The sequence below is a fragment of the Phyllobates terribilis genome, unplaced genomic scaffold (genome assembly GCF_046119375.1).
Source record: "Phyllobates terribilis strain yellow unplaced genomic scaffold, ASM4611937v1 Scaffold_2__4_contigs__length_985480577, whole genome shotgun sequence".
Taxonomy (NCBI): domain Eukaryota; kingdom Metazoa; phylum Chordata; class Amphibia; order Anura; family Dendrobatidae; genus Phyllobates; species Phyllobates terribilis.
In genome coordinates, this window is record NW_027362762.1 from 571,253,395 (window position 1) to 571,272,659 (window position 19,265).

Below are 19,265 nucleotides of genomic sequence, written 5' to 3' on the forward strand. Positions count from 1 at the left end.
TTTTTGTGAAAATATCCACTAAATGAGGGAATAATATGTGTGAGGGTACCCCAGGAGAGTTCCAAATGTGTGTGGGTAGAATATATATCCCACGGGGGTAAAATTGAAAAAAGTTGAAAAAAAATTTTTTTTGGACTTAGTCATTTTTCCGGTGTTTATCAGACTTTCAGATAGGGGAAATGTCAGTGAGCGTTCCGATTTCAGTTCCAGAGCGATTCGCCCAATGAGTCCTTGATATTTAGTCGTTTTCAGCCAATTTTCTGGATTTTTGAAAATTTCACTTTTTTGTGAAAATATCCACTAAAAGAGGGAATAATATGTGTGAGGGTACCCCAGAAGAGGTCCAAATGTGTGTGGGTAGAATATATATCCCACGGGGGTAAAACTGAAAAAGATTGAAAAAAATTTTTTTTTGGACTTAGTCATTTTTCCGGCGTTTATCAGACTTTCAGATAGGGGAAATGTCAGTGAGCATTCCGATTTCAGTTCCAGAGCGATTCACCCAATGAGTCCATGATATTTAGTCATTTTCAGCCAATTTTCTGGATTTTTGAAAATTTCACTTTTTTGTGAAAATATCCACTAAATGAGGGAATAATATGTGTGAGGGTACCCCAGGAGAGTTCCAAATGTGTGTGGGTAGAATATATATCCCACGGGGGTAAAACTGAAAAAAATTGAAAAATTTATTTTTTTGGACTTAGTCATTTTTCCGGCGTTTATCAGACTTTCAGATAGGGGAAATGTCAGTGAGCGTTCCGATTTCAGTTCCAGAGCAATTCGCCCAATGAGTCCTTGATATTTAGTCGTTTTCAGCCAATTTTCTGGATTTTTGAAAATTTCACTTTTTTGTGAAAATATCCACTAAATGAGGGAATAATATGTGTGAGGGTACCCCAGGAGAGTTCCAAATGTGTGTGGGTAGAATATATATCCCACGGGGGTAAAACTGAAAAAAATTGAAAATTTTTTTTGTTTTGGACTTAGTCATTTTTCCGGCGTTTATCAGACTTTCAGATAGGGGAAATGTCAGTGAGCGTTCCGATTTCAGTTCCAGAGCGATTCGCCCAATGAATCCTTGATATTTAGTCGTTTTCAGCCAATTTTCTGGATTTTTGAAAATTTCACTTTTTTGTGAAAATATCCACTAAATGAGGGAATAATATGTGTGAGGGTACCCCAGGAGAGTTCCAAATGTGTGTTGGTAGAATATATATCCCATGGGGGTAAAATTGAAAAAAGTTAGAAAAATTTTTTTTTTTGGACAGTCATTTTTTCGTCGTTTATCAGACTTTCAGATAGGTCAAATGTCTGTGAGCGTTCCGATTTCAGTTCCAGAGCGATTCGCTCAATGAGACCTTGATATTTAGTCGTTTTCAGCCAATTTTCTGGATTTTTGAAAATTTCACTTTTTTGTGAAAATATCCACTAAATGAGGGAATAATATGTGTGAGGGTACCCCAGGAGAGTTCCAAATGTGTGTGGGTAGAATATATATCCCACGGGGGTAAAATTGAAAAAAGTTGAAAAAAATTTTTTTTTGGACTTAGTCATTTTTCCCGTGTTTACGTTCCGATTTCAGTGCCAGAGCGATTCGCCCAATGAGTCCTTGATATTTAGTCGTTTTCAGCCAATTTTCTGGATTTTTGAAAATTTCACTTTTTTGTGAAAATATCCACTAACTGAGGGAATAATATGTGTGAGGGTACCCCAGGAGAGTTCCAAATGTGTGTGGGTAGAATATATATCCCATGGGGTTAAAATTGAAAAAAGTTTAAAAAATTTTTTTTTTTGGACATAGTCATTTTTCCGTCGTTTATCAGACTTTCAGATAGGTCAAATGTCTGTGAGCGTTCCGATTTCAGTTCCAGAGCGATTCGCTCAATGAGACCTTGATATTTAGTCGTTTTCAGCCAATTTTCTGGATTTTTGAAAATTTCACTTTTTTGTGAAAATATCCACTAAATGAGGGAATAATATGTGTGAGGGTACCCCAGGAGAGTTCCAAATGTGTGTGGGTAGAATATATATCCCATGGGGTTAAAATTGAAAAAAGTTTAAAAAATTTTTTTTTTTGGACATAGTCATTTTTCCGTCGTTTATCAGACTTTCAGATAGGTCAAATGTCTGTGAGCGTTCCGATTTCAGTTCCAGAGCGATTCGCTCAATGAGACCTTGATATTTAGTCGTTTTCAGCCAATTTTCTGGATTTTTGAAAATTTCACTTTTTTGTGAAAATATCCACTAAATGAGGGAATAATATGTGTGAGGGTACCCCAGGAGAGTTCCAAATGTGTGTGGGTAGAATATATATCCCACGGGGGTAAAATTGAAAAAAGTTGAAAAAAAATTTTTTTTGGACTTAGTCATTTTTCCGGTGTTTATCAGACTTTCAGATAGGGGAAATGTCAGTGAGCGTTCCGATTTCAGTTCCAGAGCGATTCGCCCAATGAGTCCTTGATATTTAGTCGTTTTCAGCCAATTTTCTAGATTTTTGAAAATTTCACTTTTTTGTGAAAATATCCACTAAATGAGGGAATAATATGTGTGAGGGTACCCCAGGAGAGTTCCAAATGTGTTTGGGTAGAATATATATCCCACGGGGGTAAAATTGAAAAAAGTTGAAAAAAAAAATTTTTTTGACTGTCATTTTTCCAACGTTTATCAGACTTTCAGATAGGGGAAATGTCAGTGAGCATTCCGATTTCAGTTCCAGAGCCATTCACCCAATGAGTCCTTGATATTTAGTCGTTTTCAGCCAATTTTCTGGATTTTAGAAAATTTCACTTTTTTAGTGAAAATATCCACTAAATGAGGGAATAATATGTGTGAGGGTACCCCAGGAGAGTTCCAAATGTGTGTGGGTAGAATATATATCCCATGGGGGTAAAATGGAAAAAAGTTGAAAAAAATTTTTTTTTTGGACAGTCATTTTTTCGTCGTTTATCAGACTTTCAGATAGGTCAAATGTCTGTGAGCGTTCCGATTTCAGTTCCAGAGCGATTCGCTCAATGAGACCTTGATATTTAGTCGTTTTCAGCCAATTTTCTGGATTTTTGAAAATTTCACTTTTTTGTGAAAATATCCACTAAATGAGGGAATAATATGTGTGAGGGTACCCCAGGAGAGTTCCAAATGTGTGTGGGTAGAATATATATCCCACGGGGGTAAAATTGAAAAAAGTTGAAAAAAATTTTTTTTTGGACTTAGTCATTTTTCCGGTGTTTACGTTCCGATTTCAGTGCCAGAGCGATTCGCCCAATGAGTCCCTGATATTTAGTCGTTTTCAGCCAATTTTCTGGATTTTTGAAAATTTCACTTTTTTGTGAAAATATCCACTAAATGAGGGAATAATATGTGTGAGGGTACCCCAGGAGAGTTCCAAATGTGTGTGGGTAGAATATATATCCCATGGGGTTAAAATTGAAAAAAGTTTAAAAAATTTTTTTTTTTGGACATAGTGATTTTTCCGTCGTTTATCAGACTTTCAGATAGGTCAAATGTCTGTGAGTGTTCCGATTTCAGTTCCAGAGCGATTCGCTCAATGAGACCTTGATATTTAGTCGTTTTCAGCTAATTTTCTGGATTTTTGAAAATTTCACTTTTTTGTGAAAATATCCACTAAATGAGGGAATAATATGTGTGAGGGTACCCCAGGAGAGTTCCAAATGTGTATGGGTAGAATATATATCCCACGGGGGTAAAATTGAAAAAAGTTGAAAAAAATTTTTTTTTGGACTTAGTCATTTTTCCAACATTTATCAGACTTTCAGACAGGGGAAATGTCAGTGAGCATTCCAATTTCAGTTCCAGAGCGATTCGCCCAATGAGTCCTTGATATTTAGTCTTTTTCAGCCAATTTTCTGGATTTGTGAAAATTTCACTTTTTTGTGAAAATATCCACTAAATGAGGGAATAATATGTGTGAGGGTACCCCAGGAGAGTTCCAAATGTGTGTGGGTGGAATATAAATCCCATGGGGGTAAAATTGAAAAAAGTTAAAAAAATTTTTTTTTTTGGACATAGTCATTTTTTCGTCGTTTATCAGACTTTCAGATAGGTCAAATGTCTGTGAGCGTTCCAATTTCAGTTCCAGAGCGATTCGCTCAATGAGACCTTGATATTTAGTCGTTTTCAGCCAATTTTCTGGATTTTTGAAAATTTCACTTTTTTGTGAAAATATCCACTAAATGAGGGAATAATATGTGTGAGGGTACCCCAGGAGAGTTCCAAATGTGTGTGGGTAGAATATATATCCCACGGGGGTAAAATTGAAAAAAGTTGAAAAAAATTTTTTTTTTGGACTTAGTCATTTTTCCGGTGTTTACGTTCCGATTTCAGTGCCAGAGCGATTCGCCCAATGAGTCCTTGATATTTAGTCGTTTTCAGCCAATTTTCTGGATTTTTGAAAATTTCACTTTTTTGTGAAAATATCCACTAAATGAGGGAATAATATGTGTGAGGGTACCCCAGGAGAGTTCCAAATGTGTGTGGGTAGAATATATATCCCATGGGGTTAAAATTGAAAAAAGTTAAAAAAATTATTTTTTTTTGGACATAGTCATTTTTCCGTCGTTTATCAGACTTTCAGATAGGTCAAATGTCTGTGAGCGTTCCGATTTCAGTTCCAGAGCGATTCGCTCAATGAGACCTTGATATTTAGTCGTTTTCAGCTAATTTTCTGGATTTTTGAAAATTTCACTTTTTTATGAAAATATCCACTAAATGAGGGAATAATATGTGTGAGGGTACCCCAGGAGAGTTCCAAATGTGTGTGGGTAGAATATATATCCCATGGGGTTAAAATTGAAAAAAGTTTAAAAATTTTTTTTTTTTGGACATAGTCATTTTTCCGGCGTTTATCAGACTTTTAGATAGGTCAAATGTCTGTGAGCGTTCCGATTTCAGTTCCAGAGCGATTCGCTCAATGAGACCTTGATATTTAGTAGTTTTCAGCCAATTTTCTGGATTTTTGAAAATTTCACTTTTTTGTGAAAATATCCACTAAATGAGGGAATAATATGTGTGAGGGTACCCCAGGAGAGTTCCAAATGTGTGTCTGTAGAATATATATCCCACGGGGGTAAAATTGAAAAAAGTTGAAAAAAAATTTTTTTTGGACTTAGTCATTTTTCCGGTGTTTATCAGACTTTCAGAAAGGGGAAATGTCAGTGAGCGTTCCGATTTCAGTTCCAGAGCGATTCGCCCAATGAGTCCTTGATATTTAGTCGTTTTCAGCCAATTTTCTGGATTTTTGAAAATTTCACTTTTTTGTGAAAATATCCACTAAATGAGGGAATAATATGTGTGAGGGTACCCCAGGAGAGTTCCAAATGTGTTTGGGTAGAATATGTATCCCACGGGGGTAAAATTTAAAAAAGTTGAAAAAAAAATTTTTTTTGACTCAATCATTTTTCCAACGTTTGTCAGACTTTCAGATAGGGGAAATGTCAGTGAGCATTCCGATTTCAGTTCCAGAGTGATTTGCCCAATGAGTCCTTGATATTTAGTCGTTTTCAGCCAATATTTTGGGTTTTTGAAAATTTCACTTTTTTGTGAAAATATCCACTAAATGAGGGAATAATATGTGTGAGGGTACCCCAGGAGAGTTCCAAATGTGTGTGGGTAGAATATATATCCCACGGGGGTAAAATTGAAAAAAGTTGAAAAAAAAAATTTTTTTGACTGTCATTTTTCCAACGTTTATCAGACTTTCAGATAGGGGAAATGTCAGTGAGCATTCCGATTTCAGTTCCAGAGCCATTCACCCAATGAGTCCTTGATATTTAGTCGTTTTCAGCCAATTTTCTGGATTTTAGAAAATTTCACTTTTTTAGTGAAAATATCCACTAAATGAGGGAATAATATGTGTGAGGGTACCCCAGGAGAGTTCCAAATGTGTGTGGGTAGAATATATATCCCATGGGGGTAAAATGGAAAAAAGTTGAAAAAAATTTTTTTTTTGGACAGTCATTTTTTCGTCGTTTATCAGACTTTCAGATAGGTCAAATGTCTGTGAGCGTTCCGATTTCAGTTCCAGAGCGATTCGCTCAATGAGACCTTGATATTTAGTCGTTTTCAGCCAATTTTCTGGATTTTTGAAAATTTCACTTTTTTGTGAAAATATCCACTAAATGAGGGAATAATATGTGTGAGGGTACCCCAGGAGAGTTCCAAATGTGTGTGGGTAGAATATATATCCCACGGGGGTAAAATTGAAAAAAGTTGAAAAAAATTTTTTTTTGGACTTAGTCATTTTTCCGGTGTTTACGTTCCGATTTCAGTGCCAGAGCGATTCGCCCAATGAGTCCCTGATATTTAGTCGTTTTCAGCCAATTTTCTGGATTTTTGAAAATTTCACTTTTTTGTGAAAATATCCACTAAATGAGGGAATAATATGTGTGAGGGTACCCCAGGAGAGTTCCAAATGTGTGTGGGTAGAATATATATCCCATGGGGTTAAAATTGAAAAAAGTTTAAAAAATTTTTTTTTTTGGACATAGTCATTTTTCCGTCGTTTATCAGACTTTCAGATAGGTCAAATGTCTGTGAGCGTTCCGATTTCAGTTCCAGAGCGATTCGCTCAATGAGACCTTGATATTTAGTCGTTTTCAGCCAATTTTCTGGATTTTTGAAAATTTCACTTTTTTGTGAAAATATCCACTAAATGAGGGAATAATATGTGTGAGGGTACCCCAGGAGAGTTCCAAATGTGTGTGGGTAGAATATATATCCCACGGGGGTAAAATTGAAAAAAGTTGAAAAAAATTTTTTTTTTGGACTTAGTCATTTTTCCGGTGTTTACGTTCCGATTTCAGTGCCAGAGCGATTTGCCCAATGAGTCCTTGATATTTAGTCGTTTTCAGCCAATTTTCTGGATTTTTGAAAATTTCACTTTTTTGTGAAAATATCCACTAAATGAGGGAATAATATGTGTGAGGGTACCCCAGGAGAGTTCCAAATGTGTGTGGGTAGAATATATATCCCATGGGGTTAAAATTGAAAAAAGTTAAAAAAATTATTTTTTTTTGGACATAGTCATTTTTCCGTCGTTTATCAGACTTTCAGATAGGTCAAATGTCTGTGAGCGTTCCGATTTCAGTTCCAGAGCGATTCGCTCAATGAGACCTTGATATTTAGTCGTTTTCAGCTAATTTTCTGGATTTTTGAAAATTTCACTTTTTTATGAAAATATCCACTAAATGAGGGAATAATATGTGTGAGGGTACCCCAGGAGAGTTCCAAATGTGTGTGGGTAGAATATATATCCCATGGGGTTAAAATTGAAAAAAGTTTAAAAAATTTTTTTTTTTGGACATAGTCATTTTTCCGGCGTTTATCAGACTTTTAGATAGGTCAAATGTCTGTGAGCGTTCCGATTTCAGTTCCAGAGCGATTCACTCAATGAGACCTTGATATTTAGTAGTATTCAGCCAATTTTCTGGATTTTTGAAAATTTCACTTTTTTGTGAAAATATCCACTAAATGAGGGAATAATATGTGTGAGGGTACCCCAGGAGACTTCCAAATGTGTGGGTAGAATATATATCCCACGGGGGTAAAATTGAAAAAAGTTGAAAAAAAATTTTTTTTGGACTTAGTCATTTTTCCGGTGTTTATCAGACTTTCAGATAGGGGAAATGTCAGTGAGCGTTCCGATTTCAGTTCCAGAGCGATTCGCCCAATGAGTCCTTGATATTTAGTCGTTTTCAGCCAATTTTCTGGATTTTTGAAAATTTCACTTTTTTGTGAAAATATCCACTAAATGAGGGAATAATATGTGTGAGGGTACCCCAGGAGAGTTCCAAATGTGTTTGGGTAGAATATATATCCCACGGGGGTAAAATTTAAAAAAGTTGAAAAAAAAATTTTTTTTGACTCAATCATTTTTCCAACGTTTGTCAGACTTTCAGATAGGGGAAATGTCAGTGAGCATTCCGATTTCAGTTCCAGAGTGATTTGCCCAATGAGTCCTTGATATTTAGTCGTTTTCAGCCAATATTTTGGGTTTTTGAAAATTTCACTTTTTTGTGAAAATATCCACTAAATGAGGGAATAATATGTGTGAGGGTACCCCAGGAGAGTTCCAAATGTGTGTGGGTAGAATATATATCCCATGGGGTTAAAATTGAAAAAAGTTTAAAAAATTTTTTTTTTTGGACATAGTCATTTTTCCGTCGTTTATCAGACTTTCAGATAGGTCAAATGTCTGTGAGCGTTCCGATTTCAGTTCCAGAGCGATTCGCTCAATGAGACCTTGATATTTAGTCGTTTTCAGCTAATTTTCTGGATTTTTGAAAATTTCACTTTTTTGTGAAAATATCCACTAAATGAGGGAATAATATGTGTGAGGGTACCCCAGGAGAGTTCCAAATGTGTATGGGTAGAATATATATCCCACGGGGGTAAAATTGAAAAAAGTTGAAAAAAATTTTTTTTTGGACTTAGTCATTTTTCCAACATTTATCAGACTTTCAGATAGGGGAAATGTCAGTGAGCATTCCAATTTCAGTTCCAGAGCGATTCACCCAATGAGTCCTTGATATTTAGTCTTTTTCAGCCAATTTTCTGGATTTTTGAAAATTTCACTTTTTTGTGAAAATATCCACTAAATGAGGGAATAATATGTGTGAGGGTACCCCAGGAGAGTTCCAAATGTGTGTCTGTAGAATATATATCCCACGGGGGTAAAATTGAAAAAAGTTGAAAAAAAATTTTTTTTGGACTTAGTCTTTTTCCGGTGTTTATCAGACTTTCAGATAGGGGAAATGTCAGTGAGCGTTCCGATTTCAGTTCCAGAGCGATTCGCCCAATGAGTCCTTGATATTTAGTCGTTTTCAGCCAATTTTCTGGATTTTTGAAAATTTCATTTTTTTGTGAAAATATCCACTAAATGAGGTAATAATATGTGTGAGGGTACCCCAGAAGAGTTCCAAATGTGTGTGGGTAGAATATATATCCCACGGGGGTAAAACTGAAAAAAATTGAAAAATTTTTTTTTTTGGACTTAGTCATTTTTCCGGCGTTTATCAGACTTTCAGATAGGGGAAATGTCAGTGAGCGTTCCGATTTCAGTTCCAGAGCGATTCGCCCAATGAGTCCTTGATATTTAGTCGTTTTCAGCCAATTATCTGGATTTTTGAAAATTTCACTTTTTTGTGAAAATATCCACTAAATGAGGGAATAATATGTGTGAGGGTACCCCAGGAGAGTTCCAAATATGTGTGGGTAGAATATATATCCCATGGGGTTAAAATTGAAAAAAGTTAAAAAAATTTTTTTTTTTGGACAGTCATTTTTTCGTCGTTTATCAGACTTTCAGATAGGTCAAATGTCTGTGAGCGTTCCGATTTCAGTTCCAGAGCGATTCGCTCAATGAGACCTTGATATTTAGTCGTTTTCATCCACTTTTCTGGATTTTAGAAAATTTCACTTTTTTGTGAAAATATCCACTAAATGAGGGAATAATATGTGTGAGGGTACCCCAGGAGAGTTCCAAATGTGTGTGGGTAGAATATATATCCCACGGGGGTAAAACTGAAAAAAATTGAAAAATTTTTTTTTTTGGACTTAGTCATTTTTCCGGCGTTTATCAGACTTTCAGATAGGGGAAATGTCAGTGAGCGTTCCGATTTCAGTTCCAGAGCAATTCGCCCAATGAGACCTTGATATTTAGTCGTTTTCAGCCAATTTTCTGGATTTTTGAAAATTTCACTTTTTTGTGAAAATATCCACTAAATGAGGGAATAATATGTGTGAGGGTACCCCAGGAGAGTTCCAAATGTGTGTGGGTAGAATATATATCCCACGGGGGTAAAATTGAAAAAAGTTGAAAAAAAAAATTTTTTTGACTGTCATTTTTCCAACGTTTATCAGACTTTCAGATAGGGGAAATGTCAGTGAGCATTCCGATTTCAGTTCCAGAGCGATTCGCCCAATGAATCCTTGATATTTAGTCGTTTTCAGCCAATTTTCTGGATTTTTGAAAATTTCACTTTTTTGTGAAAATATCCACTAAATGAGGGAATAATATGTGTGAGGGTACCCCAGGAGAGTTCCAAATGTGTGTTGGTAGAATATATATCCCATGGGGGTAAAATTGAAAAAAGTTAAAAAAATTTTTTTTTTTGGACAGTCATTTTTTCGTCGTTTATCAGACTTTCAGATAGGTCAAATGTCTGTGAGCGTTCCGATTTCAGTTCCAGAGCGATTCGCTCAATGAGACCTTGATATTTAGTCGTTTTCAGCCAATTTTCTGGATTTTTGAAAATTTCACTTTTTTGTGAAAATATCCACTAAATGAGGGAATAATATGTGTGAGGGTACCCCAGGAGAGTTCCAAATGTGTGTGGGTAGAATATATATCCCACGGGGGTAAAATTGAAAAAAGTTGAAAAAAAATTTTTTTTGGACTTAGTCTTTTTCCGGTGTTTATCAGACTTTCAGATAGGGGAAATGTCAGTGAGCGTTCCGATTTCAGTTCCAGAGCGATTCGCCCAATGAGTCCTTGATATTTAGTCGTTTTCAGCCAATTTTCTGGATTTTTGAAAATTTCACTTTTTTGTGAAAATATCCACTAAATGAGGGAATAATATGTGTGAGGGTACCCCAGAAGAGTTCCAAATGTGTGTGGGTAGAATATATATCCCACGGGGGTAAAACTGAAAAAAATTGAAAAATTTTTTTTTTTGGACTTAGTCATTTTTCCGGCGTTTATCAGACTTTCAGATAGGGGAAATGTCAGTGAGCGTTCCGATTTCAGTTCCAGAGCGATTCGCCCAATGAGTCCTTGATATTTAGTCGTTTTCAGCCAATTATCTGGATTTTTGAAAATTTCACTTTTTTGTGAAAATATCCACTAAATGAGGGAATAATATGTGTGAGGGTACCCCAGGAGAGTTCCAAATATGTGTGGGTAGAATATATATCCCATGGGGTTAAAATTGAAAAAAGTTAAAAAAATTTTTTTTTTTGGACATAGTCATTTTTCCGTCGTTTATCAGACTTTCAGATAGGTCAAATGTCTGTGAGCGTTCCGATTTCAGTTCCAGAGCGATTCGCTCAATGAGACCTTGATATTTAGTCGTTTTCAGCCAATTTTCTGGATTTTAGAAAATTTCACTTTTTTGTGAAAATATCCACTAAATGAGGGAATAATATGTGTGAGGGTACCCCAGGAGAGTTCCAAATGTGTGTGGGTAGAATATATATCCCACGGGGGTAAAATTGAAAAAAGTTTAAAAAATTTTTTTTTTTGGACATAGTCATTTTTTCGTCGTTTATCAGACTTTCAGATAGGTCAAATGTCTGTGAGCGTTCCGATTTCAGTTCCAGAGCGATTCGCTCAATGAGACCTTGATATTTAGTCGTTTTCAGCCAATTTTCTGGATTTTTGAAAATTTCACTTTTTTGTGAAAATATCCACTAAATGAGGGAATAATATGTGTGAGGGTACCCCAGGAGAGTTCCAAATGTGTGTGGGTAGAATATATATCCCACGGGGGTAAAATTGAAAAAAGTTGAAAAAAATTTTTTTTTGGACTTAGTCATTTTTCCGGTGTTTACGTTCCGATTTCAGTGCCAGAGCGATTCGCCCAATGAGTCCCTGATATTTAGTCGTTTTCAGCCAATTTTCTGGATTTTTGAAAATTTCACTTTTTTGTGAAAATATCCACTAAATGAGGGAATAATATGTGTGAGGGTACCCCAGGAGAGTTCCAAATGTGTGTGGGTAGAATATATATCCCATGGGGTTAAAATTGAAAAAAGTTTAAAAAATTTTTTTTTTTGGACATAGTCATTTTTCCGTCGTTTATCAGACTTTCAGATAGGTCAAATGTCTGTGAGCGTTCCGATTTCAGTTCCAGAGCGATTCGCTCAATGAGACCTTGATATTTAGTCGTTTTCAGCTAATTTTCTGGATTTTTGAAAATTTCACTTTTTTGTGAAAATATCCACTAAATGAGGGAATAATATGTGTGAGGGTACCCCAGGAGAGTTCCAAATGTGTATGGGTAGAATATATATCCCACGGGGGTAAAATTGAAAAAAGTTGAAAAAAATTTTTTTTTGGACTTAGTCATTTTTCCAACATTTATCAGACTTTCAGATAGGGGAAATGTCAGTGAGCATTCCAATTTCAGTTCCAGAGCGATTCACCCAATGAGTCCTTGATATTTAGTCTTTTTCAGCCAATTTTCTGGATTTTTGAAAATTTCACTTTTTTGTGAAAATATCCACTAAATGAGGGAATAATATGTGTGAGGGTACCCCAGGAGAGTTCCAAATGTGTGTGGGTAGAATATATATCCCACGGGGGTAAAACTGAAAAAAATTGAAAAATTTTTTTTTTTGGACTTAGTCATTTTTCCGGCGTTTATCAGACTTTCAGATAGGGGAAATGTCAGTGAGCGTTCCGATTTCAGTTCCAGAGCGATTCGCCCAATGAGTCCTTGATATTTAGTCGTTTTCAGCCAATTATCTGGATTTTTGAAAATTTCACTTTTTTGTGAAAATATCCACTAAATGAGGGAATAATATGTGTGAGGGTACCCCAGGAGAGTTCCAAATGTGTTTGGGTAGAATATATATCCCACGGGGGTAAAATTTAAAAAAGTTGAAAAAAAATTTTTTTTTGACTCAATCATTTTTCCAACGTTTGTCAGACTTTCAGATAGGGGAAATGTCAGTGAGCATTCCGATTTCAGTTCCAGAGTGATTTGCCCAATGAGTCCTTGATATTTAGTCGTTTTCAGCCAATATTTTGTTTTTTTGAAAATTTCACTTTTTTGTGAAAATATCCACTAAATGAGGGAATAATATGTGTGAGGGTACCCCAGGAGAGTTCCAAATGTGTTTGGGTAGAATATATATCCCACGGGGGTAAAATTTAAAAAAGTTGAAAAAAAATTTTTTTTTGACTCAATCATTTTTCCAACGTTTGTCAGACTTTCAGATAGGGGAAATGTCAGTGAGCATTCCGATTTCAGTTCCAGAGCGATTTGCCCAATGAGTCCTTGATATTTAGTCGTTTTCAGCCAATTTTCTGGATTTTAGAAAATTTCACTTTTTTGTGAAAATATCCACTAAATGAGGGAATAATATGTGTGAGGGTACCCCAGGAGAGTTCCAAATGTGTGTGGGTAGAATATATATCCCATCGGGTTAAAATTGAAAAAAGTTTAAAAAATTTTTTTTTTTGGACATAGTCATTTTTCCGTCGTTTATCAGACTTTCAGATAGGTCAAATGTCTGTGAGCGTTCCGATTTCAGTTCCAGAGCGATTCGCTCAATGAGACCTTGATATTTAGTCGTTTTCAGCCAATTTTCTGGATTTTTGAAAATTTCACTTTTTTGTGAAAATATCCACTAAATGAGGGAATAATATGTGTGAGGGTACCCCAGGAGAGTTCCAAATGTGTGTGGGTAGAATATATATCCCACGGGGGTAAAATTGAAAAAAAAATTTTTTTGGACTGTCATTTTTCCGGTGTTTATCAGACTTTCAGATAGGGGAAATGTCAGTGAGCGTTCCGATTTCAGTTCCAGAGCGATTCGCCCAATGAGTCCTTGATATTTAGTCGTTTTCAGCCAATTTTCTGGATTTTTGAAAATTTCTCTTTTTTGTGAAAATATCCACTAAATGAGGGAATAATATGTGTGAGGGTACCCCAGGAGAGTTCCAAATGTGTGTGGGTAGAATATATATCCCACGGGGGTAAAACTGACAAAAATTGAAAAATTTTTTTTTTTGGACATAGTCATTTTTTCGTCGTTTATCAGACTTTCAGATAGGTCAAATGTCTGTGAGCGTTCCGATTTCAGTTCCAGAGCGATTCGCTCAATGAGACCTTGATATTTAGTAGTTTTCAGCCAATTTTCTGGATTTTTGAAAATTTCACTTTTTTGTGAAAATATCCACTAAATGAGGGAATAATATGTGTGAGGGTACCCCAGGAGAGTTCCAAATGTTTGTGGGTAGAATATATATCCCACGGGGGTAAAATTGAAAAAAGTTGAAAAAAATTTTTTTTTGGACTTAGTCATTTTTCCGGTGTTTATGTTCCGATTTCAGTGCCAGAGCGATTCGCCCAATGAGTCCTTGATATTTAGTCGCTTTCAGCCAATTTTCTGGATTTTTGAAAATTTCACTTTTTTGTGAAAATATCCACTAAATGAGGGAATAATATGTGTGAGGGTACCCCAGGAGAGTTCCAAATGTGTGTGGGTAGAATATATATCCCATGGGGTTAAAATTGAAAAAAGTTTAAAAAATTTATTTTTTTGGACATAGTCATTTTTCCGGCGTTTATCAGACTTTCAGATAGGTCAAATGTGGTGAGCGTTCCGATTTCAGTTCCAGAGCGATTCGCTCAATGAGACCTTGATATTTAGTCGTTTTCAGCCAATTTTCTGGATTTTTGAAAATTTCACTTTTTTGTGAAAATATCCACTAAATGAGGGAATAATATGTGTGAGGGTACCCCAGAAGAGTTCCAAATGTGTGTGGGTAGAATATATATCCCATGGGGGTAAAATTGAAAAAAGTTAAAAAAAATTTTTTTTTTGGACATAGTCATTTTTTCGTCGTTTATCAGACTTTCAGATAGGGGAAATGTCAGTGAGCATTCCGATTTCAGTTCCAGAGCGATTCGCCCAATGAGTCCTTGATATTTAGTCGTTTTCAGCCAATTTTCTGGATTTTTGAAAATTTCACTTTTTTGTGAAAATATCCACTAAATGAGGGAATAATATGTGTGAGGGTACCCCAGGAGAGTTCCAAATGTGTGTGGGTAGAATATATATCCCACGGGGGTAAATTTGAAAAAAGTTGAAAAAAATTTTTTTTTGAACTTAGTCATTTTTCCGGTGTTTATCAGACTTTCAGATAGGGGAAATGTCAGTGAGCATTCCGATTTCAGTTCCAGAGCGATTCGCCCAATGAGTCCTTGATATTTAGTCGTTTTCAGCCAATTTTCTGGATTTTTGAAAATTTCACTTTTTTGTGAAAATATCCACTAAATGAGGGAATAATATGTGTGAGGGTACCCCAGGAGAGTTCCAAATGTGTGTGGGTAGAATATATATCCCATGGGGTTAAAATTGAAAAAAGTTTAAAAAATTTTTTTTTTTGGACATAGTCATTTTTCCGTCGTTTATCAGACTTTCAGATAGGTCAAATGTCTGTGAGCGTTCCGATTTCAGTTCCAGAGCGATTCACTCATTGAGACCTTGATATTTAGTCGTTTTCAGCCAATTTTCTGGATTTTTGAAAATTTCACTTTTTTGTGAAAATATCCACTAAATGAGGGAATAATATGTGTGAGGGTACCCCAGGAGAGTTCCAAATGTGTGTGGGTAGAATATATATCCCACGGGGGTAAAACTGAAAAAAATTGAAAAATTTTTTTTTTTGGACATAGTCATTTTTTCGTCGTTTATCAGACTTTCAGATAGGTCAAATGTCTGTGAGCGTTCCGATTTCAGTTCCAGAGCGATTCGCTCAATGAGACCTTGATATTTAGTCGTTTTCAGCCAATTTTCTGGATTTTTGAAAATTTCACTTTTTTGTGAAAATATCCACTAAATGAGGGAATAATATGTGTGAGGGTACCCCAGGAGAGTTCCAAATGTGTGTGGGTAGAATATATATCCCACGGAAGTAAAATTGAAAAAAGTTGAAAAAAATTTTTTTTTGGACTTAGTCATTTTTCCGGTGTTTATCAGACTTTCAGATAGGGGAAATGTCAGTGAGCGTTCCGATTTCAGTTCCAGAGCGATTCGCCCAATGAGTCCTTGATATTTAGTCGTTTTCAGCCAATTTTCTGGATTATTGAAAATTTCACTTTTTTGTGAAAATATCCACTAAATGAGGGAATAATATGTGTGAGGGTACCCCAGGAGAGTTCCAAATGTGTGTGGGTAGAATATATATCCCAGGGGGGTAAATTTGAAAAAAGTTGAAAAAATTTTTTTTTTGGACTTAGTCATTTTTCTGGTGTTTATCAGACTTTCAGATAGGGGAAATGTCAGTGAGCATTCCGATTTCAGTTCCAGAGCGATTCGCCCAATGAGTCCTTGATATTTAGTCGCTTTCAGCCAATTTTCTGGATTTTTGAAAATTTCACTTTTTTGTGAAAATATCCACTAAATGAGGGAATAATATGTGTGAGGGTACCCCAGGAGAGTTCCAAATGTTTGTGGGTAGAATATATATCCCACGGGGGTAAAATTGAAAAAAGTTGAAAAAAATTTTTTTTTGGACTTAGTCATTTTTCCGGTGTTTACGTTCCGATTTCAGTGCCAGAGCGATTCGCCCAATGAGTCCTTGATATTTAGTCGCTTTCAGCCAATTTTCTGGATTTTTGAAAATTTCACTTTTTTGTGAAAATATCCACTAAATGAGGGAATAATATGTGTGAGGGTACCCCAGGAGAGTTCCAAATGTGTGTGGGTAGAATATATATCCCATGGGGTTAAAATTGAAAAAAGTTTAAAAAATTTATTTTTTTGGACATAGTCATTTTTCCGGCGTTTATCAGACTTTCAGATAGGTCAAATGTGGTGAGCGTTCCGATTTCAGTTCCAGAGCGATTCGCTCAATGAGACCTTGATATTTAGTCGTTTTCAGCTAATTTTCTGGATTTTTGAAAATTTCACTTTTTTGTGAAAATATCCACTAAATGACCGAATAATATGTGTGAGGGTACCCCAGAAGAGGTCCAAATGTGTGTGGGTAGAATATATATCCCACGGGGGTAAAACTGAAAAAAATTGAAAAATTTTTTTTTTTTGGACTTAGTCATTTTTCCGGCGTCTATCAGACTTTCAGATAGGGGAAATGTCAGTGAGCATTCCAATTTCAGTTCCAGAGCGATTCGCCCAATGAGTCCTTGATATTTAGTCGTTTTCAGCCAATTTTCTGGATTTTTGAAAATTTCACTTTTTTGTGAAAATATCCACTAAATGAGGGAATAATATGTGTGAGGGTACCCCAGGAGAGTTCCAAATGTGTGTGGGTAGAATATATATCCCACGGGGGTAAATTTGAAAAAAGTTGAAAAAAATTTTTTTTTGGACTTAGTCATTTTTCCGGTGTTTATCAGACTTTCAGATAGGGGAAATGTCAGTGAGCATTCCGATTTCAGTTCCAGAGCGATTCGCCCAATGAGTCCTTGATATTTAGTCGTTTTCAGCCAATTTTCTGGATTTTTGAAAATTTCACTTTTTTGTGAAAATATCCACTAAATGAGGGAATAATATGTGTGAGGGTACCCCAGGAGAGTTCCAAATGTGTGTGGGTAGAATATATATCCCACGGGGGTAAATTTGAAAAAAGTTGAAAAAAATTTTTTTTTGGACTTAGTCATTTTTCCGGTGTTTATCAGACTTTCAGATAGGGGAAATGTCAGTGAGCATTCCGATTTCAGTTCCAGAGCGATTCGCCCAATGAGTCCTTGATATTTAGTCGTTTTCAGCCAATTTTCTGGATTTTTGAAAATTTCACTTTTTTGTGAAAATATCCACTAAATGAGGGAATAATATGTGTGAGGGTACCCCAGGAGAGTTCCAAATGTGTGTGGGTAGAATATATATCCCACGGGGGTAAATTTGAAAAAAGTTGAAAAAATTTTTTTTTTGGACTTAGTCATTTTTCCGGTGTTTATCAGACTTTCAGATAGGGGAAATGTCAGTGAGCATTCCGATTTCAGTTCCAGAGCGATTCGCCCAATGAGTCCTTGATATTTAGGCGTTTTCAGCCAATTTTCTGGATTTTTGAAAATTTCACTTTTTTGTGAAAATATCCACTAAATGAGGGAATAATATGTGTGAGGGTACCCCAGGAGAGTTCCAAATGTGTGTGGGTAGAATATAATATCCCATGGGGGTAAAATTGAAAAAAGTTTAAAAAATTTTTTTTTTTGGACATAGTCATTTTTCCGTCGTTTATCAGACTTTCAGATAGGTCAAATGTCTGTGAGCGTTCCGATTTCAGTTCCAGAGCGATTCACTCAATGAGACCTTGATATTTAGTCGTTTTCAGCCAATTTTCTGGATTTTTGAAAATTTCACTTTTTTGTGAAAATATCCACTAAATGAGGGAATAATATGTGTGAGGGTACCCCAGGAGAGTTCCAAATGTGTGTGGGTAGAATATATATCCCACGGGGGTAAATTTGAAAAAAGTTGAAAAAAATTTTTTTTTGGACTTAGTCATTTTTCCGGTGTTTATCAGACTTTCAGATAGGGGAAATGTCAGTGAGCATTCCAATTTCAGTTCCAGAGCGATTCGCCCAATGAGTCCTTGATATTTAGTCGTTTTCAGCCAATTTTCTGGATTTTTGAAAATTTCACTTTTTTGTGAAAATATCCACTAAATGAGGGAATAATATGTGTGAGGGTACCCCAGGAGAGTTCCAAATGTGTGTGGGTAGAATATATATCCCACGGGGGTAAAATTGAAAAAAGTTGAAAAAAATTTTTTTTTGGACTTAGTCATTTTTCCGGTGTTTACGTTCCGATTTCAGTGCCAGAGCGATTCGCCCAATGAGTCCTTGATATTTAGTCGCTTTCAGCCAATTTTCTGGATTTTTGAAAATTTCACTTTTTTGTGAAAATATCCACTAAATGAGGGAATAATATGTGTGAGGGTACCCCAGGAGAGTTCCAAATGTGTGTGGGTAGAATATATATCCCATGGGGTTAAAATTGAAAAAAGTTTAAAAAATTTATTTTTTTGGACATAGTCATTTTTCCGGCGTTTATCAGACTTTCAGATAGGTCAAATGTGGTGAGCGTTCCGATTTCAGTTCCAGAGCGATTCGCTCAATGAGACCTTGATATTTAGTCGTTTTCAGCTAATTTTCTGGATTTTTGAAAATTTCACTTTTTTGTGAAAATATCCACTAAATGACCGAATAATATGTGTGAGGGTACCCCAGAAGAGGTCCAAATGTGTGTGGGTAGAATATATATCCCACGGGGGTAAAACTGAAAAAAATTGAAAAATTTTTTTTTTTTGGACTTAGTCATTTTTCCGGCGTCTATCAGACTTTCAGATAGGGGAAATGTCAGTGAGCATTCCAATTTCAGTTCCAGAGCGATTCGCTCAATGAGACCTTGATATTTAGTCGTTTTCAGCCAATTTTCTGGATTTTTGAAAATTTCACTTTTTTGTGAAAATATCCACTAAATGAGGGAATAATATGTGTGAGGGTACCCCAGGAGAGTTCCAAATGTGTGTGGGTAAAATATATATCCCTCGG